The 27,110-nt window shown below is 39.3% G+C and overlaps 1 protein-coding gene across 3 annotated transcripts in view; it reads left to right on the forward strand.

Annotated features, from left to right (window-relative positions):
- Nucleotides 1–27,110, forward strand: part of GRIN2B (glutamate ionotropic receptor NMDA type subunit 2B) — a 429,125-nt gene that overhangs the window by 279,270 nt on the left and 122,745 nt on the right. The window lies entirely within an intron of this gene.

The raw sequence follows: 27,110 nt of genomic DNA on the forward strand, positions 1-27,110 counted from the left end.
GAAATGTATTTGAGGTAATAAACAAGTATCCCTGGGAGCATAAAAATGTAGTGGTGATTCACAAAACAGTTTAGCCCATATGGCACCTTTGCACAAAATTTTTAAAGTGTCCATTCCTCCAAACACTTTCCTGCCATGTGCTGGGAAATTGACATCATAAAAACACTATGACCAATATTCATGTTATGATGACCCTCTTCTAAGTTTGTGCAGTGCCCTTTCTATACAAACTTGTAAGCAATGAGTTGATTTGGATTGCATTTATTTCTTCCTAGTCTGACTGAGACCTTAGCTCTAAGGAATGGGAGTTTGACAAGCACATAAACACATGGTATGACAGGAAGGGAGAGCAGATGATAAATTTGAAACACGTTGCTTAAGGTATCTGCTAGAGCTCTGAATTTGGGAACTTTGGATAGGCAGAAACAACACGAGGGCATGAAACTAAGGAAAAAGAGGGGTTTTGGAAGCCAGAGGATGACAGAACAGAAAGGAAAGAAGTAAGAATCCAAAAGCTGTACTTAAAATTTTTAATGCTGGACTGGGGTCTCCTGTTTGCATGAGAGCCCTGGAAAGCCACTCTTTAACTCTTCTGGGGTCCTTATTTATGGGGTATTTGGAAATGAGTTGAATCCCTGGTTATAATGAAGCTGGCTCTCAGGGATGGATAGACTTTCACTAATTGTGTATGGACTCCCATGGAGGGTGGATTAATGGAATCTATTCCTGTGTTCAAATCATAATGCTCATTTAACAGCTGTGTTTCTTGGTTTAGTTTATAGCCACTTATCACAGTTTCAATCCTAGATCTTTTCATTTATCACTGATACAGAGACATTCCCTAGTCTACTGAAGTCAAGAGCATAAGGCCAGACCAGAAAACCAATCAGTCTCTGAGCAAACAGCTGCCGTGTGCATGCTCTGACTGCTATGTTGTTATGAAGTCCTCCTTGGATCTAGGTAGCACATAAAGTTACCAAATAAAAATTAAATACCTTGAGATTCCCTCTTTAAGGGAAAGATCCTGGTGAACATATTTTTAATCAGTAAACTTATAAATATTTTAACAATTATAGTTCTGTTACTCTGGATGTGATGGTAGTAGCTTGGAATGAATCGAGCTAAGAGGTCCTATGGGAAATACTTTCTGAGAATGATAATGGAAGAACAATTATGTACATGAAAGAGATCCATAAATTATAAAACACTTATACAAATCTTAATTAATGTGATGATTTGTCAGCAAATTGCTGAAGTTCTGTTATTGCTGAGATTTTTCAAATGTAAAAAGAAAAGACTTCTTGGAGTTTGAATTGACCAATACTGATTTGTATAGCAAAGACTCAACTTACTTGGTAGAGGAGTTGCATATGAATTTTTCAACAGGCCTTCAAGGATTCTTCTCACAGCTCTTCTGAACCTCTGCTTTGCTTTGTGTTTGTCTTTTATCTGAAGAACACTGAAGTAAGGCTGTGTTCAGGAGGATTGGTGGAGTTCTTGTCTGGATCTTTGAGTGCTATGCTTGAAGCAAGCCAAGCTGAACCGACAGCAGTTTAACACACATTTGTAATGCATAGTCCTGGGCTTCTTGTGCTAGTCATCCAGTCTTCATCACCAAAACAAAACCTTCCATTGTGATCTTGCCTGGATGGTGCAGTTGTGGTTAATTCAGTTAGAGCAGGCACTGCTTGTTGAAGTTGGAGGGGTGAACTTAGACATCTACTAGACCAAGAACACTGTGGTGGCAGGAACTGTCTGTATTTCTTTTTTTTTTTTTTTTTTGCCACTGAATCCCTAGTGCTTCATACATAATAGTTGCTTGGTAAGTATTAGTTAAATGAATTTTTTGAATATGTTACAGAGGGAGACCAATGTGGTACTTTAGGCAGAAGTCAAATAAGTATTGCTTTGACAGGATTATGATACCCCATGAATTTTTCGTCTTTCAATCTCAATTTCATAAGTTTCCTAGAGTTGGTCAGAATCAAGGCAATAACCAATCTGATATGGTTAGGCTTTGTGTCCCCACCCAAATCTCGCCTTGAATTGTAATCCCCATAATCCTCATAATCCTCATGGGTCAAGGGAGAGGCCAGGTGGAGGTAATTGAATCATTGGGGTGGTTCCCCCCATTCTGTTCTTGTGATAGTGAGTGAGTTCTCATGAGATCTTATGGTTTTATAAGTGTGTGTTAGTTCTTCCTGTGTGTGCTTCTTCCTCCTGCTGCCTTGTGAAGTAGGTGCCTCGTTTCCCCTTCACCTTCTGCCATGGTTGTAAGTTTCCTGAGGCCTCCCAAACTATGCTGAACTGTGAGTCGATTAAACCTTTTTCCTTTATAAATTACCCAGTCTCAGGAAGTTCTTTATAGCAGTATGAAAACAGATTAATACACCTCACCAAATTCATCGAAGACTGAAATGTAAACCAGTTATCAGTTAGTTACACAGTTTCCATTATGGATTGTTCCACAGAAAATCACCTCCAAACTTATTGTGTTAACAACACTTATTTATCTGCTAACAATTTCACAGTTTAGGAAGGACCCAACAGGGACAGCTTATTGTAGCTCCAAGTGGCATTAGTTAGAGTGTTTGACCAGGGCTGGAGGATCCACTCCTAAGGTGGAGTACTCATATGCCTGGCAAACTGGTACTAGCTGTCACCTGGGAGTCACCAGGACTCAATTCTCTTCCATGTGGGCCTTTCCACTTAGCCACTTGGGATTCCTCAAACATTGTGACTAGTTCTGCCTGGCAAGTATCACTTCTTCTGTATTCTCTTGGTCAAAGCAGTTACAGCCCAATCCAGATTTAAGGGTAGTGGGGTATGGGGGAAGATAGAAGTAGACTACCTCTTGATGGAGGAAGTGATAGAGAAATTGCAGTCGTTTCTAATGAACTCCAAACATTCACTGAAAAATATCTATTAAAAAGATTTGTCAATCACCTCAAGTTGGTTTTTCATTATGTTCTCATTCTAGTAGAAAAATTCCACAGTTAGCAAAATTACATAGGCCAAGAGGAGGGGGATGGTATTTGATCTCCTTAAAGTTGCCGTCAGTTCCTCTTTCAAATCCAGGAAAATAGGACTACAATGAGAATAAAACCAGTATACTTACTGTGCAGATGACGTCTCAAGAAAAGTCCCAGGGTACTGACATCTCCTAGCCCACCTCCCCACAGACAGACAGCGTATGACTGCCCTTCAGTCCTCTTCTGTTGAAATTCTGGAGCTGCCTCTGCCCAGTTACAATAAAAAGAATCCCTAGTAAGTTTAGAAACAGAAAAATGAGTGAATTATGTGGTCTGAGGGTCTGGTGTCACAGAAGTTATAATCTTTCCATCTCAACTAGATTGTTATCTGCCAAAGGTATTTATTTAGACAAAAAAAAAAAAACAATTTAGGCTGGGCGCCGTGGCTCATGCCTGTAATCCCAGCACTTTGGGAGGCTGAGGTGGGTGGATCACAAGGTCAGGAGTTCAAGACCAGCCTGGCCAATATGGTGAAACCCTGTCTCTACTAAAAATACAAAAATTAGCTGGGCGTGGTGGTGGACACCTGTAGTCCCAGCTACTTGGGAGGCTGAGGCAGGAGAAATCACTTGAACCTGGGAGGCGGATGTTGCAGTGAGCTGAGATAATGCTACTTCACTCCAGCCTGGCAACAGAGCAAGACTCCATCTAAAAAAAAAAAAAAATTATTTTTGTCCTTTCAGGTGGATTTCTCCTCTCCATGGTGCTAGAAAAGTCACTTTTTTATACATTAATTCTTCTTTTGTAGGTTTTCAACAGACAAGTTTCCTTTGCCAACCCTATCTTTTTTCAGAGATCCCTGTTAAACAAGTGATACATGTTAATTCTTATGATTCTTTTGCAGATTTCTTTTACTATTTGTAATACCTTGATAAAAGTTCCAAGCTTGCTTACTGTACTTCTATTTAGGAGACCCTAGTGGCCACCATTTATTAGTTGTCTATTAGTTCCAGAAAGTGTATATGTCCTACTTTGTAGCACAACAATGCACTGCAGGTATTGGGGAGATGGGACCTCAGAGAAGCCAACTTCCCCAAGGCCTGTAATACATAGACAGCAGCAATATGAAAATCAGAACAGAAGAAAGTTCACTGATATTCCCACCATCCTAACATAAGCATTTTGATTTTACTGTAGCCTTTGACCTTATGCATGCTTACTTTTATATAGTTGTCATCATAGCATGTACCTAATTTTTATTCTGCTTTTTTAGACAATGTTTCAATGGATGGTCACCTTCCCAAGTTTTTACATATTACAATAATAATTTTGATTTGGCCGCGCGCGGTGGCTCACGCCTGTAATCCCAGCACTTTGGGAGGCTGCAGCAGGTGGATCACCTGAGGTCAGGAGTTCGAGACCAGCCCGAGCAACATGGTGAAACCCTGTCTCTACGAAAAATACAAATTTAGCCTGGCATGGTGGTGAGCGCCTGTAGTCCCAGCTTCTCGGGAGCCTGAGGCAGGATAGTTACTTGAACCCAGGAGGCAGAGGTTGCAGTGAGCCAGGATCGCGCCACTGCACTCCAGCCTGGGTGACAGAGAGAGACTCTGTCTCAAAAAAATAAAAATAAAAATAAAAATAATTTTGATTTGTTATGCAGATGATCAAAGTAGATCTTCTTTGGTTTTTAAAATATATTTTTTCTGTATATAAGAGTAATACATGTATACACATTGTGGAAATATTTGAAACAGTTATATAATACACTGATTTTTATCACACACAAAGATGTAATACTGTTATATTTTTTGAATATTTTCCACCAGGCTTGTCAAAATCTGTTATAAATATATTTTGTTTATTCAGACACACGTCATTTTATCATATACAAAATTGAAATTATACTATCAAAGCAACTTCAACTAATATTTACTTGTCTCCACAAAAGGAACATTTTGAGAAATTCCCTGCTGTCTTGCTTTTCTATAGGGGCTCTCCTTGTGGAGGGTTTCATTGTTTCAATAAGGCAGGGATTTGCTGGGATTTGGAGACATTCCTAAATGTAAAATTATTCCGCTCCTCACCCCACCCCCCCGCCCGCTCCACCACATGGTATTGCATCAGTACAGAACAGCATGCACGCGCATCCCTCAGCAGTGTGTGTTATCCACTCATTGCCTCATCAACCATGGAGCACGGCCTGATAATGATGTGGGGAGGTGACCTCCAGCTGAATGCCGAAGCTGGAAGAAATAGTGCTGTTCTGTGCAATGGTGGTTACATCTGAATAATGTCCCGGCTTCTCATTTAAGAAATGCTATCCAATGGAGAAGAGCAAGTGGGATCTATTTATCATCCTACATCTCAAATGCAAAAGTGATCTTATCTGTGACTTTGGTGCACGTTGCACTGTCACATGTTGAATTGAGCAAAATGCACTCTCAGGATCAACATTCTCTGCTTAAATAGTGAAACAGTAGTGTTGGTGCAGGTTAACTGTGTTTTTGTGTTTTATACAGTGAAACATTTTTAATGTGAAATTCTTGAAATGCACACAAAAGTACAGAAAATACTAACTTGGATACTATGTTTTCACTGCATAGATTTAATGGATGAGGTTATATTGCTTCCAATCTCTTTAAAAGGCTCTATTTCATTCGTAGGGATATTGTCCCTAAGTGCAACCTTGGACAAACTGTTTGGGATGAGGAACATGGAGTAGAGCCTCTTTGCTGAGGCTCCTTCCAGCACCCCCACTCTAGTTCCTGCTTTTGGAATGTCACTGTCAAATAAGAAGTCTCCTTCTAGTGACTGTAGCACCTACATAAGAGAGAACAGGGATAAGAATTCAAGGGGAGATAAAATCAGGTGTTCCCAAAAGCTAGTAGGGTGACAAGGGAGAAATGGGGTAGGGAACGGACTCAGCTTGATGTTAATTGCACCATCTGTGAGTGTGTCAGAAGCCCTGATAGACTCAATAGACTGTTCTGTGTTTTTTCTAATCACATTTAGAGACAAGCTGCTTCCTGAATTGGATGAATTTTAAGGTTATGGTTGCACATTTAAAAAGTGAAAATTGAGGCTTTTCCCATTCTTTGCCTCTCTCCTGAGTTGTGGGAGTAATTCATGGCAACTCAGAATTTACATCTTAGAGCAAACTTGCTGGGTGATTTGTCTTCATTGCATTTGGGGGGTGGGGGAATAAACCTCATCAAGCATGGCATGATTTTCCAACAGCCCATCATTCAGGCACTTATTATCCACTTTGGGCAGTTTCTGGGTCTTTTGCTTTTCACCCTTTCCCCTCCTGCTGGGTTTTGGTCATTTTGCTGCTTGTTAGGACTTCCACCAGCTGATGTGGAGAAGCACAAAGCATTAATAAGTTCTGCTTCATGATAGGAACTCTGCAAAGGGCTTGGTGGGGGAGAATTTTGAACCCTTTGCCTACAATAAGTTTTGGAGTTATCTGTTGATTTTGGTTAGGTATGCTCTCCCTGTCCTCCATTAGTACTGATAATGAAGAGCTCACTTACAGGAAAACAGGATGAAAGAGGATTGCAAAATACAGCTGAGAATCGCAGTGAGCCATGACTTAAACATGTTTCTGTAATATGATGCTGTAATGAGAGGGAGCCCAAGTCCATATGAGTTCACTGAAGTATCAGATTGGTGTGCAATCTTTCTTTTCATTCAGCATAGGTCAGGCACATATTAGAGTAGAAGTTTTTAGTGGGGGTGAGACTGCATGGTGCAGGTAGATTCTAGCAACTTTTTTTTTTCCTGGGGCAACTTTTTCAAATGATATGCACTGACATCTCTGAGATTTGAGAGCACATCAGGGTGTGGACTTTGGAATAATTACTGAAGCAATCATTTTATATCCCACCATGTAAAAGAGATGTTGGTGATTTTGAGAAGGCTGAACAAGAACAACGAAGATAGTTAAAGAACTCCAAGCTAGTATTCTCATGTCTGAAGATACGAGGGCTCCAAGGTAGTTGTACACCTTTTGTTACATATATAAAAGTTTACTTGTGGGATGCTGTTTCCCTCACATCATTCTGTGTACTCATACTAGCCCAGTCTTCCAATATGCAACATGATTATGCTGCACCCCTTCTTGGTCTTCATTAATGCTCCAGGCTTCTTTTCCTTCTTGACTCCCAAGCATTTCTTCTTCCTTTGCCAATTTTAATAAGAACCAGTCAGCTCACCTTTGACCTTGAAGTCCTAAGGAGTTTGTAGTTATAGTAAGAAAGACCATAAATACAAGGTGTCATACCTTGATAGTGACCTGCAGAGGTCAGAGCTATACTTATTCTCCCTGCAGCCACAGGGAGCAATTGATGCATTTAAGTCCACTACATTTCACATGTCACATCCATCCACTCTTCACAATAGTCTCAGATTATTCTCCAGCATGCAATCACCATTTCCACTACTGGGGTTCAGATTTGCATTGTTTCTCTTATCTACACTATGAGCCCCTTAACCTGTCTTTATGCCAACCATTATTTTTCTTAACAACAATGAAAAAAAGTAATTAGAAAAATTAATTGGATCACTTATCTGCCCTGTTTGAAAACTGTTCTTGGGTACTTATTTCTAGGAATACAGCATCCTGTTCAAAAGCTTCACAACTGGCCCTGTTTTCAGCCTTATTCCTTCCATTGCTTCTGCCCACCCTGACTCCATTATTCTCTTTCCTCCCTCCTGTCCCGCAGCTATACCTTCATCATTCCCATACTCTTCTTTGTACCTGACACACTCTCTGGACTCTCCATTCTTCTCCTCTTTGCCAAGTAGACTACTCGCTCTTTCAGACCCAGCTAAAATAACTCCCCTGGTGAAGCCTGAAGCTTGCTCCCCACCAGCTTCTTATGTTCTTACTTCTTTATAAAACCAGCATAGTCTTTAAACCATTGTTTTCATGGGGTTTTCCTCTCCTCAGCTTTGCTGGCTTGACTCAGTTATTGCTATGTCATACACCTGAGAGAGATGACAGTGGTAGGCCAGTATTTGGCAAGGTAGAAGGGAAGGAAGGGGATAGGTGAGCGAAAGATGTAGGCTTTATGCACTGGTTTCCTATCCTGTCTGTTTTCTATATGATGGTTAGGATACACCCCAAAATACAAATTCTTTTATTTTCTTGACAAAGCCTTCTTTCATGTCAGTTTTCTCTCTTTGTGAATTGAGTGGGACAATGTAGAAAGCTTAGGGATCCCTTTGCTGCTTTCCATAGAACAGCAAACTCCTTGTTCCTTGTCATTGACACCACTTTAAATCCTCTTAATTCTTCAGAGTCTGTCACTTCTAAAGTAGGAGCACGTGTAGCCTCAAGTCTTATGAAGAGGGAAGAATGAAAGAAAAGGCAAATAAAGACCATAAAAACATTGTAATCCTTTACTTCATTCACAGAGACTTTTCTTCATTTTCCCCAGTCCTGGAAAAAGTAATATGAGTAGTGTCTCATCTCTTCTTAGAAGACACATTCTTTTTTTGTCTCATCATATTTCCATGTACCCTTGGTGCCTGTTTGAGGATTAAAATAGAGGAGAAGAGTGGATATGTGGTGACCAATATTTATTTTCATATATATATATATGACATTTTCTTACACAATAGACTGGGAAGGAGCTACTGTAGTGGACTTCATGAAGTATAATTTGGGGGTAAATCTCAATTTTAATTCCAGTCTGTCACTTACTAGCTGTCCGACTTCAACAAAATGAGTCACCTTCTGATCCTCAGTTTCCTCATCTGTAACATGGGATTATATTAGGTAACATACATAAGACACCTGTAACACAATCAGTGCTTGAGAAGAATGATGACTTTTCTTACTTATCTCCATGTTCACAGTGCCTGACACATCATAGGGTTCAATAAGCATTTGCTGCATAAACTTGACACTGCCTTTGTCAGATGCCTCACCTGGTGAATTTCACTTTTTATACAATTATTTGGTTTTGGAAGAGCTTCTCCAAATGTACAGTTGTATAAATCTAAAGCAGAAAATGATGGTGTTCTCAAACAGTACGAGAGCTGAGTGTTGAGCTATGTGATGTTCAAGGGCTCTTTTGACTTATCTTTAATTTTTCTGGCAAGGCTATGATGTAGGGAAGTACTTCTGTGCATGGACAAGAGAAAAAAGAGTGTGTTTATTTCTTATTCAAAATTTGGCTGTTTATTGCACCTTAAGACCTAACTACTCTCCCTTGCTGACTCGGTCCTCTGGTGGAACCTAGGTTCTCTTTCTTCCTAGTTCCCCTCTATCCCTTCCGCCCAGAATTTATAGGAGAGTGCATCTGAGAGCAAACTCCTCTAGATGGTAGTAGTTGGTGACCAGAACTGGTCTAACTCATTTTTCAGTGCAGAAGGACACTTTTCTGGCCTCATAAGTGCCCTGGGAACAGCTCTCTAACAGGTGTGATGACCTGCCGTTCTGGAGGCAAGGAAAGGGTTCCTCACCACTGCTTGGCAAGGCAGAGAGTAGGGGAGTCATGGGAGAAGGGGAAGGAGGGATGTATGCTTCCTCTGATGGTTTCCATGCCTGTCTACACAAGACAAACACCCAGGGAAATTTAAAATGCATACTATGAAGCAGGGATATTGAATCCCTGTCTTTCAAGTGTGGCCCAGGAATCCATATTTTTAACAGGCTTTCCAGGCCAATGTCAGGGACCCAGCTCAGCTTCTGGATGTAAACCTGTGAGAAACAGCCCTGGGTTGCATGCTATCATGGGCTCTCCACGAGTGCTGCTGGAAGGCATAAAAATACTGGACAGCTTGCGGTTCTTATATGTGGTGACCTAAAGGTGTAGAGGAAGGGCTATAAGGTATATGCCATGCTTTATGGTTTTTCCTTCACATATATACATATTTTGATATTTAAATATAAAATATATAAATGTGTATTTACTTTAGTTTATATTTGATGGGTAATTTTAAATGTCCCAAGAAACATGCAATAAGTCTTCACTTAACTTCATCAATAGGGCCTTGGAAACTGCAACCTTAAGCGAAATGATGTAGAATGAAACCAATTTGACCATCAGCTAATGGTATAAAGACTTAAGTTCCTGTAGTATCTCTCTGGTCACAAAAACGTCATCAAACTTCTAAATAAAGACCTAACACACTTCTAATATTAAACATTAAGATAAATGTGAGCTATATGTATACTTAAGAAAGATTAGAGGCCGGGTGAAGTGGCTCACGCCTGTAATCCTAGCACTCTGGGAGGTCTAGGGAGGCAGATCACCTGAGGTTGGGAGTTTGGGACCAGCCTGAAAAACATGGAGAAACCCCATCTCTACTAAAAATACAAAATCAGCCGGGTGTGGTGGCAGGCGCCTGTAATCCCAGCTACTCGGGAGGCTAAGGCAGGAGAATCACTTGCACCCAGGAGGTGGACGTTGCAGTGAGCCGAGATTGCGCCATTGCACCCCAGCCTGGGCAACAAGAGCAAAACTCTGCCTCAAAAAAAAAAAAAAAAAGAAAAGAAAAATTAATGAAAATAAGTAATGATTACTACCCAACTATTCCAGTTCAGAGTCTCGGGTAGCCAGAGACTACCCTAACAGCTGAGGGTCAAGGTGAACACTGAGCTAGGACAGGATGGCATCCCATCACAAGGCACACTCACACCCATACTTGTTCACGCTGGCACCATGTAGACATGGCAGTTCACCTAACGTGCACAGCTTTGAGATGTGGGAGGAAACCAGAGTAACTGGAGAAAACCCACACAGACGTGGGGAAAATGTGCAAACTCCACACAGACAGTGGCCCCGCCCAACCAGAAATCCGTTTTTTTCTCATCAATGTAAGGAAACAAGTTGAACAAAAATATGTCACTTGAGGACCTGCAGTATGTATTCTGAGCACCTATATTCTCTAGGGACATCTTAACTATATTTTTAATAGGATTCTCCCTGTGTTACAGGGATAGATTTCACCAATGGGCAGCCTAGCTCCCTAATGTGTGAACTTGGTACCTATCTTTATAGTTTTCATTTTACCTGCCCAATAATGTTTTCATCAACTTTGTTACCCCTCCCGAAGCCACCTGGAAAATAAAAAAGTATATTCCTTCTGTGCAAATTGCTGAAAAAACTTGGGAAAGTGAGTTAATTGCTACGGGGAAATTATTTACCTCACTTATGATTTTTCTCTTGGCTTCAATCGGGGGCTTTTTAAGCCTCATTCATGTCATCCTGAGACCTTCCTGAATGATCTGGATTTGACAGCCTTGACACTTTAGACACATTCTCACTCAAACTAGAGCTTTGGGTGTGGTTAGAAAAACAAATGGGAAGAAGAGTTAAATTCACAAAGATAATTCATCTCCTCTAGGTGGTTTTTGTCCGTTGCTGAGTGCTTGTCTTCTCTTTCCACCAACACCTACTTGCTTGGATCTTGACTTATTTTGGCAGTTCTCTGTACATGTAATGTGGTTGCCATGGAGACGTTATCCAGCATGCTGCATGCTGTTTCATCTCCTCTCCATCTCTTCATTTGTCTCTAGTGTGTGCTTGTTCTCTCACATTTCTATCTCTTCTACACTCACCCCAACCCCCTTTGTAACTGAAGACATCAAACACTGTATTTCTTCAAGCTATTTTGCTTCCTTTCCCCAATCATATCGAATGTGTTTTTAACTTAATATAATCAAAGCAACCTGAAAGTGACTGGAAAAGGGGGTAAAGAAATTGACTGAAATGCTAAATTCCTGTAGGTTATGCTAGGATGCCCAAGAATTTGAGGGAATTCAAGCAAGTGGTAATCAAATTAACTTCCTTTGCTTTCACAGGGATAAAGTCTTTACTGTGGTTCAGAGAGACTTATTAATAATACCTTTCTGATTTCCACCTGGACTACTTCATCATGTCCTGGTGTTATCTACAAACAAGAAATTTCTGAACTATCTTCAACTCTTAATTTCCCAACCATGGAATATTCACTTTGGGCATTATTTGCGTGGACCCACAGGGCCTCTCTGAAGATATTGACATCCTGGGTTATTAAGAGTTGGGCCAAATGTAGAGAAGATCTTAGTGTGAATATCAACTATTCACCCTCACCTTGCTGTGATGTGTGTAGGGAGTAAGGAGTGGAAAGGAGTGAGAACGGGATTTTGTAGTTATGTGCACCTAACCATGTGAAGATTGAGAAAAAGGTTATTCCTCTCCTCCACTGAGGATATTTTAATTTTTCTCAAAAATTGAAAAGTACTAGAAAAAAAATGAATAAATGTCCCTTTTGTTTTTCTGGTTTCTCTTAAAAGACCTCCTCATCTCAATGTTATAAGTAAGATGAATTTGATTTCATTTCTTCCCAAACTGACAAAATGATTTATGTTAGTAAAGAATATTCAAATATTAATTTTAACATATATTTCAGATTCCCCCAATGCTTTGAGTTTCTAAACTAAAAAAATCATAGCCAGCAACCGCAATATCAAGAAATTTTATTTTTCTTTCTTATAAAATATTTCAGAAACAAAGAGAAATCGCTTTTGATTTCTCTACTGATCATTAATTATGTTCACTTCTGTGTCAGCTCTCTCCAAGGGCACAATACCATGGAGAGAATAAGGATTTGGGTAGATTACATGATCCTTACAGGCAGATCTGTGTTTTTATGGACAGAGTAATGAGAAAAACATTAAAAGGGAGAAGTTTAAAAAGAGTCTGGGCAAGAATGAAGTCAATCCAAACTTTCATCTCATTTTTTAGAAAAGAAAGATTGTAGATTATATATATTCTTTAGAATTTATTCTTTTTTTAAATTAATAATTGGAGGAATTACTTTCTTCCACAGGGAACCAGTACTCAATGCCAGTTGCATCTGTGTGTGTGTGTGTGTGTGTGTGTGTGTGTGTGAGAGAAAGAGAGAGAGAGGGAGAGAGAGAAAGGCAAAAAAAGTATTTGTAAATAGATAGATTGCATGTGTGTGTGTGTGTGTGCGTGTGGTGTGACATAGAAGGGGTGTGGGTGGGAGTGAGAAGTGAGAAAGTAGCATGGGAGGATTTCAACACTAGTCTTCTTCAGGTGCAAAACAAATCAATAAGTATTATTGAATACTTACCACAAGCAAGACACTAGTTTGGGTTCTGCAAAGGATAACAGAAGGACGAGCTTTGATTTTTACCTTTAAATAGTATGTTGTCTATCATGGAAGACAAGATACAGACAAGTAAAAAGTTAAGTAATAAAAGGGAACAGAACAAGTCAGGTGAACAATAAATGAAATGTTGAAATGTGGACTGGAGGCAAAATAAGATGAGGAGAGAAGAGGGAAGAAGGCCTCAGATTGATAGGAAAGTGTAGAGAGAGGATAAGATTTGATCTGAGTCCATAAGCATGAGCAAGATTTGGATTATGCTCAATTGAGAGAAAATGGAAGAGGCGGAAAGTGTAAATAATGTTTGTCAGGGGACAGCAAAGATGGTTCTTGGCTTCAGCAAGAGTTCATGTAAAGAAGATGAGAGAATTCCAAACAGGTAGAAGGGACCAGGATATAGAGAACCTTTGCCGAGAGCAGACTTTGGCTCTAGGCAGTGTGGAGCCGTTGGAGATGTTTGAGCAAGTAGTGATGTGGCACTAAGAAATCTCATGGTAAGATTAAATGGGGATAGTATTGGGGAGGGTGGCAATGATATCAGGCAAAGGGCCCAGGAGGAGGCTGTTGCAAGGATCTAGGTATCAGTGGATATATGCCTGGTCTAGGGTAAACATTTAGGGAGTAGAAAAGGGACAAATGTAAGAATCATTTTGTAAAGAAAGGGAAGTTTTGGAGGATGGATTGGGCATGGGAAATTAAAAGAAAAATGTTGGAGACAGCTGGAAGATTTCAAGACTAAAGGAATAAGGCTAGTTAATATTTACTGAGTGCCTACTATGTGCCAGGCACCTTTCCAAGTGCTTCATAAGTTTTAACCCATTGAGAGAGAGGAAGAATTGAAAGTCAGCTATTTTGAGAGCAAAGATAAAGCCAATCAATTTCGGGCACTAAGAGTTTGTAATAGGGATAAATACAAGTGGGGATGACTGGCAAGGGATGGAAATGGGGAATAAGAGGTCAGACCTGGAGGAGAAGAATTGGACTAATCCACTTAGAAGAAGAGTTTGTGCCATGGGAATGGCTGATATCTGCATAAAATGAGAAATAAACAGCCTGTTTTGAATTTCCTTTAAAAAGTAAAATAAGAGAAAAGATAAACGCATCCAGTAAAGAAGGAGAAATCACAGACGAAGGAGGATAACTAAGATAACATAGCATGGTAGTATCTAGACAGAAAGCAATTGCAAAGGAAGGAGCTATTCTACAGTGTAAATCTATGGAGAGATCAAACAGGGTAAGTACTGAGAGTAATTTATGTATTTGATTGTCCAGATCATAAGTGAAGATCAGCCTGTCCTATTGAGGGCAATTGAGAGTTCATTATAGCCCAAAATAAATACTTTAATATTGTATTTTTAAGTCCAGAGAGAATTTGGATATTCTGTGCCAAACCAGGATAAGTTTTTGTCACTCTTAACCAAACCAAATAAATATTCTAGCTCTTATTGTCTGCCTTTAACAAGAACTCTGAGAATTTAGTCTTAGACTTTCATAACTGACTTCCTTCCAGAGCACGATCTAAGAATTAATTCCTCTATAAGTCCAGTCAAGCTTACTGCTGTGTGGTTTTTCTCCTGTTTTCTTATAAGTCAAATTCATTCAATTTCTTCACTTTTTTGGGTTAGTGCTTGTGAAATATGACAGATTGACAGCCCTTAGAGACTGGGGTTCTCTGATTATCCTATGAACATAGCTCCTTACCAGTAATGTGCCTCTTGTCTCTCTTAGGGCTGTAAAAAGCCTGTGTGTTTAGTTGACTTTCCTGTAGCTCTCCTTATGATGATGGCGTCAGGGACAATTTAAAACAACTGATGGACTGCTGGTTGGTAGTATAAATCATAATTGAGAACCTAGGGCTTGGAGCCATTCAGATCTGGATTTGAATTTTGGTTCTACCGTCTTGGAAGTTTGTGGCTTTTTTCTTTTCTTCTCTACTGACCATTGCTTCTCTTGACAACATTGTTCTTAGTGTGGGGCAATGGAAGGAAAATGGGCTTTAGAATCATTCAGAAGTGGATGGATTCAACTCCCAGTGCTCCCAACCTTGGGCTTTCATTATAGTATTTACCTGCTATTTTATATCATTGATGTGAGAATGTAAAATAATGTAAAGCACCCAAAACAAGGCTAGGCATGTGCTCAATAAATGGTAGCATTGTTGGATTTTTTAAAAAATTGAGCAGCCAGAGCAGAAATAAGACTTCCAAGCAACTTCACTTATAGATCATAAAGCTATGAGATTCATTTACCTTGTGGAGACAAAATTCTGAAACTATGTGCTGAAGAGGGGAAAAGTGTCAGTCAGCATATTTTGTACATGAAGCTAAACTACAGTTGACTTTTAATTGATTTGATTCATCCTGGGAATCCAGTGCCTAAGAGCAGCCAGCTAATTCTTCTTTTCATTCATGTGTTAAAGATGAAATTATAACAGAAAGAGAGAAGACAAAGCTGTAACAGTTTTAAAGCTGTAAGTGTGGTGGTCTCATTGTCTAAAGACATAGGGGAACCTGGCTTGGATTTGGTCATGTTAAGTTTGATCTGAGCATTCAAGTAGAACTTTCCAATCAGAAATATTGAGCTGAAGGTCAGGGAACTGGTGGAACCTATGATAGGGATTTTGGAGACCTTGGCATGATTTTTGATGTTATGGCTGTGAATGCATCTCAGAGGGAGACAATATGGGCTCAAAATTGAATCTTGGTATACCCCCAAATTGGGGAGTTTCAAGTCAAAGTGGAGAAAAAATGGAGAGATGAATAGCCTGAGATGTATAAGGAGAACCAAGATATTATCCTACTTTAAATAATAAAGTACAAAAAGGGGACTTGCTAAAAAAAAAAACTGGGAGTATCAACTGTTAGAGACTATAGAACACTTAGGAGAATGATGATAAAGCAAAGGCTACTGATTTTATTTTTGTTGACCTTTGTCTTAGTCTATTTTGTGTTGCTATAAAGAAAACTCAAGGCTGGTAATTTATAAAGGAAAAAGGTTTACTTTTTGATGATACTGATGGCTGGAAATTTCAATATTGGGCATCTGCCTCTGATGGGGGCCTCAGGCTGCTTCTACTCATGGGGGAAGGTGAAAGGGACACTGTACGTTGAGAGATCACATGGCAAGAGAAGAAGCAAGGTCGAGGAGGGGTGTGCCAGACTCTTTTCAACAACTGGTTGTCATGGGACCTGATAAAAAAGGAACTCATCCCCGAGGGAGGGCATTAATCTTTTCATGACCCAAACAGCTTCCATCAGGCTCCACCTCCAATATTGGGGTTCAAATTTCAACATGAGGTTGGGAGGGGACACACATCCTTGCTTGGATGGACAGACAGCCAAATCATAGCAACCTTGTTTGATTATTGATGATTTTGCAGCAATAGTTTCAGTAGAAAAGAGAGGCAAAGGCCAAGATTAAAAGGGTTAAGGAGTGAAGTCTGGGGAGGAAATAGGATGATCAGATGCCAATTACTTTTTTTTAAAGTTCCCAGTAAGAAGAGATAGAAAATAAAATTACTTTTCATAGGGGTTGAAAAATCTCTTTGTGATTTGCCCTGGTCAAAAAAGAGTTAATGGTATAAATGCACAGTAATTTCAGAAGCATTAAAGAGCATGTTTCCATGGAAACATCAACCTACAGAGGGAGAGAAAGAGCTAGGATCCCCTGACAAAGAAGGAACAGCAGAGTTCTAGCCCCCACAGAGTACAGCAGGGACAGATGATAACACGTTTCTTTCAGCTTCCCAGTGAAGATGCAATTGGGGTTCATGTTGCTGTCCTCTTGAGGATGAGAAAAGTGGGAAATGGGGTTTGGTTTAAAGAAACTCTTGACCTCATCTTGCTTGAAGTTCTGGCTCAAGGGCCAATCTCATTTTAGAATATTGGAAAAGATCAATGGATGTCTTTAGCTAAATAAATAAATAAATTTGATCTTCCCCAACCTCTTTATTCTAACCTCATCTAGAAACAGTGCCATAATGTACTGCGTTAGAGTGAAACTTAAAGAAACTCTAGCTGATAACTTTTGACCAGCACTTTTGCATTATGGTTTTTCTCATCTAGATGTATTTTCTTTGGTTATGTACACATTTGGCTTCACAGTTTTCAGATCCATAATATCTCTTTCACTGCCATCTAGTACAAATTTCCTGTACCCTTAAAACCAACCCTACTGTTAGAGATTGTTCATCTCACTGAACTGTAGCTCAGAAAACTGTTCTCCAGAATGTGCTACGAGAACCACATTAACAAACTCCTTATTGCGAACAAATCTTCCTGTCAGTTCACTTTCTCCATTCCCAGATTATATTCCACTTTGCATCTCTTTCATTACTCTGGTCTTTCCTTGGGAGAAATTACTTCCTTCCCTATGTGAAAGGATTTTATCTGTATGGTAGGTGTGGTTTATGACTGGGTTTTCTGAAGTCAGAGATATGTTTTTGAATGAGTCAACAGCCTCCACCACTCTCTCTGTCTCACATGCATAGTATGACATGCCTGTTTCCCCTAAAGACATAATCTTCACCCAGGCATCTTGAGTCTTCTGTCTGTTGGAAACATCCCCCTGACTCTGGAAGATCCTCCCTCCTTTGACCCTCTCCTCCTCCCAATTCAACATAATCGCTTCTATAAATCTTCACTTGAAGAACTCTGCCAACCATTACTGGAAGACTAAATTATAACCTTCTTTTTCCATGAGTGACAATTCCTCATAACTTCCACTCTCCAGCCCTGTAAGTGAAGCCATCACCAACTCATCATATATTCATCTACCTTTTTTGTCCCCTTCGGTAGAGCTGTTAGAGGGAATTGTGAGGTCAAAAATATGGTAGCTACAGAGGGGGCAGGAATTGTGTGTATGGAGATATTTCCCATGTGTTGATTTTGTTGACCACCCAATGTGTAAGAGGAAGTAGAAAGAGGCTCTAGAAAGGACAAATTGAGGAAATGGAGAAAGATCAAAAGGGAGAGAAAAGCCTTCTTATTCTTTTCCCTTGATATCATACCTAGGTCACTCACTTTAGGTTCTTACCCAAGGGCTTCTTGAGTACATATGCTCAGGATTTGTTTCAGTAGGCCTGAAAGTTCACGGGAAGGAAAGTCTTCCTGCCATAGTTGAATGTCCTAGAGAAATCTTGGCCAGTCATTGTTTACATAGCCCCTGAATAGTTTTGCCAGCCTGTGAGCTAAAATGGATGTCAGAAAGACAAGCCTTCACCTTAAAATTATTAATAATCACAAAAATGAGATAACAATGTAGTCAGTGATCAGCTAGCCTTTGACCTGCCTTGGTATTTTCTCTGGGAAGTTCTCACCACTTCATTTTGACAGCCTACCTACTCTGGGCTGCATTCCAACATACTGAACACCTAATCTCTGGAAGAAGAAAGGAATTTTATTCAGTGTTTTAAGAAAGTGATTTTGACTTATATACAGCATGGAAATATGAACTAAAAAGAAAAATAATCCAGTGACAGTAACATTATGCAGAAAAGCTACTTGGTTTCTTCTCACTGGGGATTTCTACCTTTCTAACTGTCTAATAAGTCTGGCTTTCCTGTAGCACCTTACCAGGTCTCACCTATAGTAGAGGTGACTAAGAGTCGTGAGCATGAGCACAAGGAGGAATTTTATTTTTCATCGCTGAGTTCTGTGCACTGAGCTAAATGAGAAGCAACTTTGGTATTCTGCACATTTGATTAATTGGCATCAAAAGGCAGCCTCGCTAGTTCCCTAAGGAAGTGTGGTACCTTCACACATAATCAAGAGTGTGTTCTCTCCAAAGGGATTTTAAAGAGAATTACATAGTGTTCAAAGCAGGGATCTGGGAGGTCAGAAGGGGATCATTTGGGGAATCATTTATTCTAGACTAAAATTACGGAGGTATGAGCACATCTTTTGTCTTCCTTGGAAAGTGAACTTTATATTGAAGTGGTATGATTTAGTGACTGCCCACTGCAAAAAACCTCACAAGGGTAAGTAATCATAGTAAGAACAGACAAATATTGCCAAGCCTTAATAGTTTTGGATGTTATAGGAATGAGAGAGAATATACTGAACTGGTAGTATTATGGAAAAACAGAGATCCAGGAATTAGGAGACCCAGACTCAACTAAGTGGGCCAAAGCATGACATCATTTTCCCAAGCTTCAGAGTGTTCAGCTCTCAATGTGAACAGTTAGATTGTGATCCAAAAGTCCCTTCAAATGCTAACTCCCCTGACATCCAGGCAATGTAAAAAATAGGTAATAATAATAACAACAGTAACAGCAACTAATACATAATGCTTACTCTGTGATAGGGAGAATTTTAAGTCCTTTATATATGTTGAGAGCTTGTTTGGAGGTTCTAGAATGGAAGCCCAGCTACTCATATACCCTTGAACGAAGACCAGTCCTCCTTTATCGGGAATGGTCATCCTCTTCCACTGAGCCTGCAGCTTAGGGATGGATGCACATGGAGTAGTGAGGGAGGAAGGGGACACCCGTCTAGCCAGCCAGATCAGCCGAATCAACCCTGGTAATCGATGGGGTGACAGATGTCGCAGCCAGATCACCCTCACATCCCCTTGATATATATTGAAACACAACAATCCTATGAGATAGGTAATATTATTCATATTTTTTATGGGGAAGAAAATGAGGAAAGAGAGGTTACATAACTTGCAACACCACACAACTTCAGAACTGGTGGGTGCAGGATTTGAATGGGGACTGTGACTACTACACTGTTTAAGAACTGTGCCCTTGTTCTTAAACACCTCACTACACTGCCTGTTGTAGTATGAGTGTGTACATGTGTTATATGCACTGTATTCTTTCCCTCTTTACTTATTGTTTCTCCCCTTTATTTTCTTTCTATTCACCTCTCACCACTAAGCATTTTGGGGCATTGTCCAGATTTTTTTCATTCATTTGAATGAGAATGTCTTACTAATGAGAATGAGTTCCTCCATTTCATCCCAGATGGACCCGTAGGTAAGTCTAGAGAGCATTGTTCCCTAGCCATGGCCTGTCACATTGACCCTGCCTGGTGAAAGGTGGCATAGATAGGAGGTTATCACAGCTGGTGACAGAACTCCTTAAAATTCTCATTGCTTTGATAATTGGTCAAAGATAGCATCTTTTTGGAGGGAGGTTAATGTTCTCTACCTTCTTATATCAGTCCTCCTCTGTTTTCTTTCATTGCAGATTAAACTAATTCATGGTATTCAGTTGTGAAACAGAATCCAGGTAATAGCTCTCTAAAATTTTTTATTGTTAGGCCAAGGGGGCTGAAAATACTTTTTCTTCATAATAGATGGTGAATTTACACATTGCCACTTACACCTCTAATGAATTCAATTCAGCCCAAACTACTAAGGGGCTAAAGCACATTTCTCACCACCAGTAGGAGATAAGAGGTATATTAAATTTTTATCAATCACTATTCAAGATACTTTAATATTTCATTAACTTAACACCACTAATTTAGAATTTAAGATACTTTAATATCTCATTAATTTAACACCACTAATTTAGAATTTAAATAACTATGATATGAACTAGCCCAAACTTGAACATTTTATGATTTGTGAAGAATGGTTTGCAAAATAAATTAATGGTGTAAACACCATTTCAGAGAAAATGTGTAACCCACTGGAAGACAAACTATTTTTAACCTATCTCAAGTAATCATAAACTAATATTACAGTCTGCTCTTTAAATTAGTTATTCCTGAGCTTCCCTACAAGGTATCATTTTGCCTAAATAAGAGAAAAGAACAGCTTAGGAAACTGGCATTTCTAATTATGTTGTCCAACCACAGAGTTTAATATTTTTATATATGACATATCTCAAAGGAATCATTTAAAACTTCTTCAAATCCTTCTTCCTTAAAAAGAGGACATTTTTGACCAGATTGTAATAATCTTGCCTGCCATGTTGACCACACTAAACTGGATTAATCATTTTGGATTTATTTTGATAATTATGAATTTCTTAGCTGGGAAAAATTCAGAAATTTCTATTTAGTCTATCTAAACTAGAACACTGAAAATCGAATTTTTAAATATCTTTGCCTCTTTTCTCCAATACCAGTCTGTAATTAGGTAGCTTTTAAAAGTTTTCAAGTCCACTATTTCTAATCCTTTGGGAAATTGTTTCTGCTATTTCTAGAGGTACTGTGTATAAATAATCATAATTTCTAAAAAGAAACTCTAGTCTTTCAAAAGAATTGTGTTTTTTCCATTCACATGGTAGAGAGTAATAACAGCAGCTAATAATAACAGAATTATAGCAACATTAATAAGAACAGTATTAATCAGATGAAATGTGAGGTGATAGATAAGTTAATTTGCTTCGCTAGAGTAATCTTTTTTACTATCTATATGTATCCCATAAAATCATGTTGGATACCTTACATATACACAATACAAACTATTTTTAAAAAAGAAGAAAAGAAACGTAGAGAGAAACAGCAGGTCAAAGGATCCTCCCTGTAGCTTCTCACATCAGACAAGTAAGATGGTATGAACCACCTGTTTTATAGATGAGGAAGCTGAAGGCTTTAGAAGGTGACACATGAATGATACAAAGTTACAGAGTTACAGCTTTTCAGAGCCAGAAACTTGCAAAAAAGAGGGGGTCAAGAACTTGTCTCTTGCCTGGAACTGTGTTCCTTTATCACTTTACTTTTAATAGCTAGAGAATGAAAATGAGAGATATGAAAAACTGCCACTTTTTAAAAGCATGGTGGCACATGGAAAGAACACCGGACTATGGGTTAGGACACCTGGGTCCTATTCTCAGCTTTGTCATCTAATCACAAAAGCCCTGATGGACTTTGTCCGTTTCATCCGAAGATGAAAAGATTGGATGAAATGAGATGCTATCTCTTCTCTTATTGACACATTAGCAGATATTAATTTTTAAAAATCTAGTGCTTGTAAAGACATACAGGGTAAAGTAAGTATTATAGTTCTAGGGCTGTTGGTTGGCTGGGAAAATTCTGGTAGAGCTCCTTCGAGTGCCTCCCACTCAGGGTATGCTGCTAAATCATTGCTGTGGGTATCAACGTGGTGCAGTAGATGAGCTTGGAGTGGCATGGCCAAAGTCAGAGAGGCAGAAGGGCTCTTTAACCTTAGCCTGATCCCATTAAGCTCACTGTGGTGTGACTTTGGCCGTATAAAGCAAATGTATTGGCTCTGAGCCCATCAGGATTCTGAGGCTCTTTCTCAACAAGCAGGCAAGCAGGTAGATTAATCATCTAAGATAGATTTTGTTTTATGCAGTCTGTATTAGGGATCTATATAGTCCAGGATGTGCCATGTGATGCAAGCATGCTAAAATGCACATCTGGAGCTCTGTGGAACTGATTTTACTTCACTTGGTGATCATGGAAAGACCCTGAGCTGAGAGTCAGAAGACTTAAGCTCTAGTCCTGAACAGGCAGGTCACCTTGGGAAAGTTGTTTTGCATCTTGGGACCTATTTTCTCCTCTCTAAAATGAAGGTTCTCAATGGATAATTTCTAAATTCTCTCCTAGTTTTAGCAATGTGAGATTCTGTGTAACATTAGAACTGTATGAGGCAGACCATCTGGTTTCTTAAGGTTCAAACTACATTCTAGAGGCAAAGCAAGCAATTTAAAATACACACACACACACACACACACACACACACACACACACACACACACAACCTTGATGGGACTTCCAGGGGATTTGAGTCTCATGGGCAGAACTTCTGCATTTGGCTGCCACTTGAAGCAAAGCTTTTTGACTGTGTACTTGAGGATGACATATTTGGAGAGAAATAGAATAGCTATGGCATCTCTCAATCTTAATTATAATTTAATCCTTTACCCAGGATTCACACATGAACGTTTTGAGCTTCTAATTAATATTAAAAATCGACAAAGTACAGCCAGATCCAAGGGTAGTTGGATATTTTCATGTCTTATGGAAAGTTAAATTGATTAATATAGCCATTTGATCTAGTTTAGCCTCCATATATGGAAGCCATTCTCCATTTTTCAGATGTATTTCATTGATAATTGAGTCTTGTTAAAATGTAGTTATCACACTTATTCACTGAGGTTTAAAATCAAGCCACTTTCTCGACTTTAGACACTCAAATTATACTATTATATTCTTTTTCTGAATTTTTCCTATTAAATAACTTTATATTTGTATTATATTTTATATAGTTTTCCTATCCACTCTTTCATTTGATCATCACAACAGACTTCTCTGATAAGCTGGAAGTAAAATGATGTCTCCATTTTAAAGAAGAATAACTGAGATTCAGGTGCCAAGATCACATGTCTGGAAGTGATCACACCCCCAATTATTTTTTCACATTTTTCATTACCAATGAATGGATGGGTTTGTTCTGCTATTCAAAGGGCATCTTGCTCAAGGCTGGTGTATATTTGTAAGCTCCTCACTAATGGCTAAATGTTCTCACACCACAAGAAATTAGTCATAAAAACACAGTGTGAATGATTAATCTATATGCTGCTGACAGATATGAATGATGGAAGGATACTTTGGAGAAGAATATTTTGTATATTGTCATAAAATTTTACTAATGTTTTTGATAAGTGTAAAATACGTGAGGAGTACTTAGGTAGATAAAATGAACTTAGAGCTGGAAGAGGGGGAGCACCCCAGAAAGAGAACAATTTCTAAGGAAAATCAGAATCAGAAGGTGCTGGAACAGGAATAGCCAGAAAAATTTACAGACCAATTACATTGCTCATGAGTGTGATTTTCTGCAAGTTCAGATTTCTCAATTTGTACACCTAATTCAATGCTGTCCCCTTCAAAGAAGTCATCTTGAGAGGCTATATAGTTATTCCATTGATGTTGCTTATTAATTGAATTATTTTTGGAACTTCTTTTTTATAATTGCCTTCTGAAATAGATACTTTCTTTTAAATATTCCTAATGGTGTTTTAGATAAAGGCAGAATTATTCAGCACAGTGTCTGATGAAAAGGTGGATGCTTAAACCAGATAATTTATTTCCCTCCTACCCTTCTTCTTCCTTACCCCTCTCCTCTATCTCTCTCTTCCTTCCTCCCACTTTTCCTCTCTTTCTTTCCTTCCTCTTTCCTTTTCTTCCTTTTTCCTTCTTTCCTTCCTCCTTTCAAAATAGATGAGACCAAATTGTTTTACATGTCTCATAAAGTTTATTTGAAGACTCCAGAAATTATTCAGGGTCTTTGTAGTAAGAATACATTTTCAAGTATATTACATTGGTGCTTACATTCTAGTTTGTTGGTTTAAAATATCCTGTCTTGTGGTTTTGTAACTATATTCTCTGCAATGAATTTTTCAGGGCCTTTGGTTGGAGTGTTAGAGTCATTGCAAACTGTAGGAGACCTGAATAATACCTTTATACTAATGATGGGCTTGGGTGAGCAGCTCTGGGCTGAGAGCTGAGGAGCAGGGCAAGGAGTGGAGCAGATTGAGCACTGAGTTGTGCTGGGGATGCTGCATGTCACTGAGTGGAGGCGTCTGGAGAGAGCAGCCAAGGTGGGATGGTAGAAAACGTGAAGCCACGGTATATGAGGAATATGTAAAGGACTTAGGATGCTAAGCCTGATGTTGTATATGAGAATCAGGCTGGTGTCAGGAAAGGACATGGAACTGGAGATATTGCTTAAAATGTTACTTCTGCTCCCAATTAGCTGTGTAACTGTCATGCTGGACCCTTATTGACTCCAATAGCGATGGCACCATATCTGAAAGGCCTAAGAAGAGACCCAGAGATAATGAATGAGACATAGGATTTACTGGGGAAACTTACAAGGACAATCCAGTGGTGGTGGGCTGGACAGGAGAACTGCTGCCATTTGTAAAATACATGTCGTTTATATAGCATTTTCACTTAGCAATGTTCACCTAAACGTTCATTTAACCCAAAACAAAGGGCTTTGATCCCCTGTATGGCCTGCATTCCAAGAGATGAACTGGGGGTTTAGATGTCCTTCATAGATAAAAAGTGAATCTCTGGGTTGGCTATTCCCAGATTTCTTAGCTTAGGGCTCCAAACATACATTTTTCTCAGACTGTAGGATCATTCTCAGGGTATGCATAAGTTATTGCTGTCAGGTGCATCTGCCATGCAATAACATTGGACAAATAATTTAACCTCCTCATGCTTGTTTTTTAATCCATCAAGTTAAAACTATAGAACTAAAAGAGTTTAACAGTTCTTTACAGAGTAAAATTGATTTCATAAGGGATGTATGACAAATGTCTTCAAATACCTGAGAAACTCATGTAGAAGAAGGATTAGACTAAGACTGTAGAATCTCTAAAGAGGAAACAGGTATCAAAGGGTTGCAGGGGAGGAGGTTTCAGCTTTAAGTAAGAAAGAACTAAGTAGCCAACACCGAGATGGCTACCTTGAGCCTGGAAGGTGCCATTAAAAGTTCCCCATCAGTGAAAGAATTCAAGAAGAGCTGAGAAGACTAATTTTATGGTATAGAAGGGAAGCATAAACTGTAAGAAGTGGTAGGCTAGTTGATTGTGAAAATCTCTTTCAGTTCTAAGATTCTAGGAATCGCTACTCCTTTGGGATCTTCTGTGTTCTTGATTGCATTTGTGAGGCTACACAGGACCAGGGAATGACAGGCTTAAACATCCCAGGTAATTCTGGAAATGCGAAGTGATCCATGAGGGTTTGGCTCATGCTGCATAAGCATCATTAGAATCACCAGAAGAATATGCATCCTAGCAACCTTGTTGTTTAACCTAATGTTACCTGGAAGAATCAAAGAAGACCTCCCAGTTTCATTGAATGAGAGGAGTTAAAAAAAGAGTCTTTAAGCATCCTCACTGCAATTACAAGATACCCCTTTTGCTTCTTAGCAGGGACATGTCTCACAAGCAACATTAAGCCCAAGGCTCCAGAGTAACAACATGTCATGTGAACACAAAGCTAATCATTATTGATTCCTTGGGCCATTATGGTAAAAGGACATTAATTACCATCAGTGCAGTTGCACTAATGCAGTTGTAATGAGCATGCCTTTGGGAATTCCCAGTGAAGGGACTGCTCATCAGATGACAGCAGCCAGAGGGGAAAAGGGTGGGCTAAGGTGAAGGTGTCCAGGAGGAAGACAGTTTCATTGGTCTGACTCTAGTCACCTCCAGAGTTTCTGCTAATCTATGCCCAAGTAACCAGAGCACTCTGTGAAATGCCTTTCCCACCTTTTCCCATTCCTTAGTATTTTCTGTTCCCTATACATAGTGTAATAGCCCTGGTTTCCAGATGCATCCTGTCATATCAGATCCCTGCTTACTGTACTCATCTCACAACTCTTAGAAGTATGGGCTTGGCAAGACCTTAGCAAGAGTTAAAGAGTATGTACATATCTCTGGGATAGAGGGAGACTCTAGGCTCCTACATGCCACCTTTCTTAGCAGAAAGTTGTCTTGGTACACTCCTACTTTCATTTCTTATCTCTACCACCTCCAGCTTTTAATCCACCTTTGTTTTTCTATAGCAATTGTTAGCACTTAATGAGACTCTACTATGCACCAGGCCGCATGATAAGTGGTTAACCTAAGTTATCCTCTTTAAGCCTTACAAACCTAATGAAGTAGATCCCTTTATTACCCTAGTTTTTGCTGATAAGGAAAAACACAGAGGCTCAAAAAGGCTGAGTAATTTGCTCAAAGTCATACCTCTAGACTGAACTTAAACCAAACACCTTTTTAAAAATTTTTATTTTTAATTTTAAGTTCTGGGGTACATGTGCAGGATTGCAGGTTCATTTTACCGGTAAACTTGTGCCATGGTGATTTGCTGTACCTATCAACCCATCACCTAGATATTAAGCCCAGCATGCATTTGCTGTTTTTCCTAATGCTCTCCCTCTCCCCACTTCCCTGCCTACAGGCCCCAGTGTGTCTTGTTCCCCTCCCTGTGTCTGTGTGTTCACATTGTTCAGCTCCCACTTGTAAGTGAGAACATGTGGTGACCAAACATCTTTTATTTAAAATTTTTATAT

The sequence above is a fragment of the Nomascus leucogenys genome, chromosome 23, assembly GCF_006542625.1.
Source record: "Nomascus leucogenys isolate Asia chromosome 23, Asia_NLE_v1, whole genome shotgun sequence".
In the NCBI taxonomy this organism is placed as follows: domain Eukaryota; kingdom Metazoa; phylum Chordata; class Mammalia; order Primates; family Hylobatidae; genus Nomascus; species Nomascus leucogenys.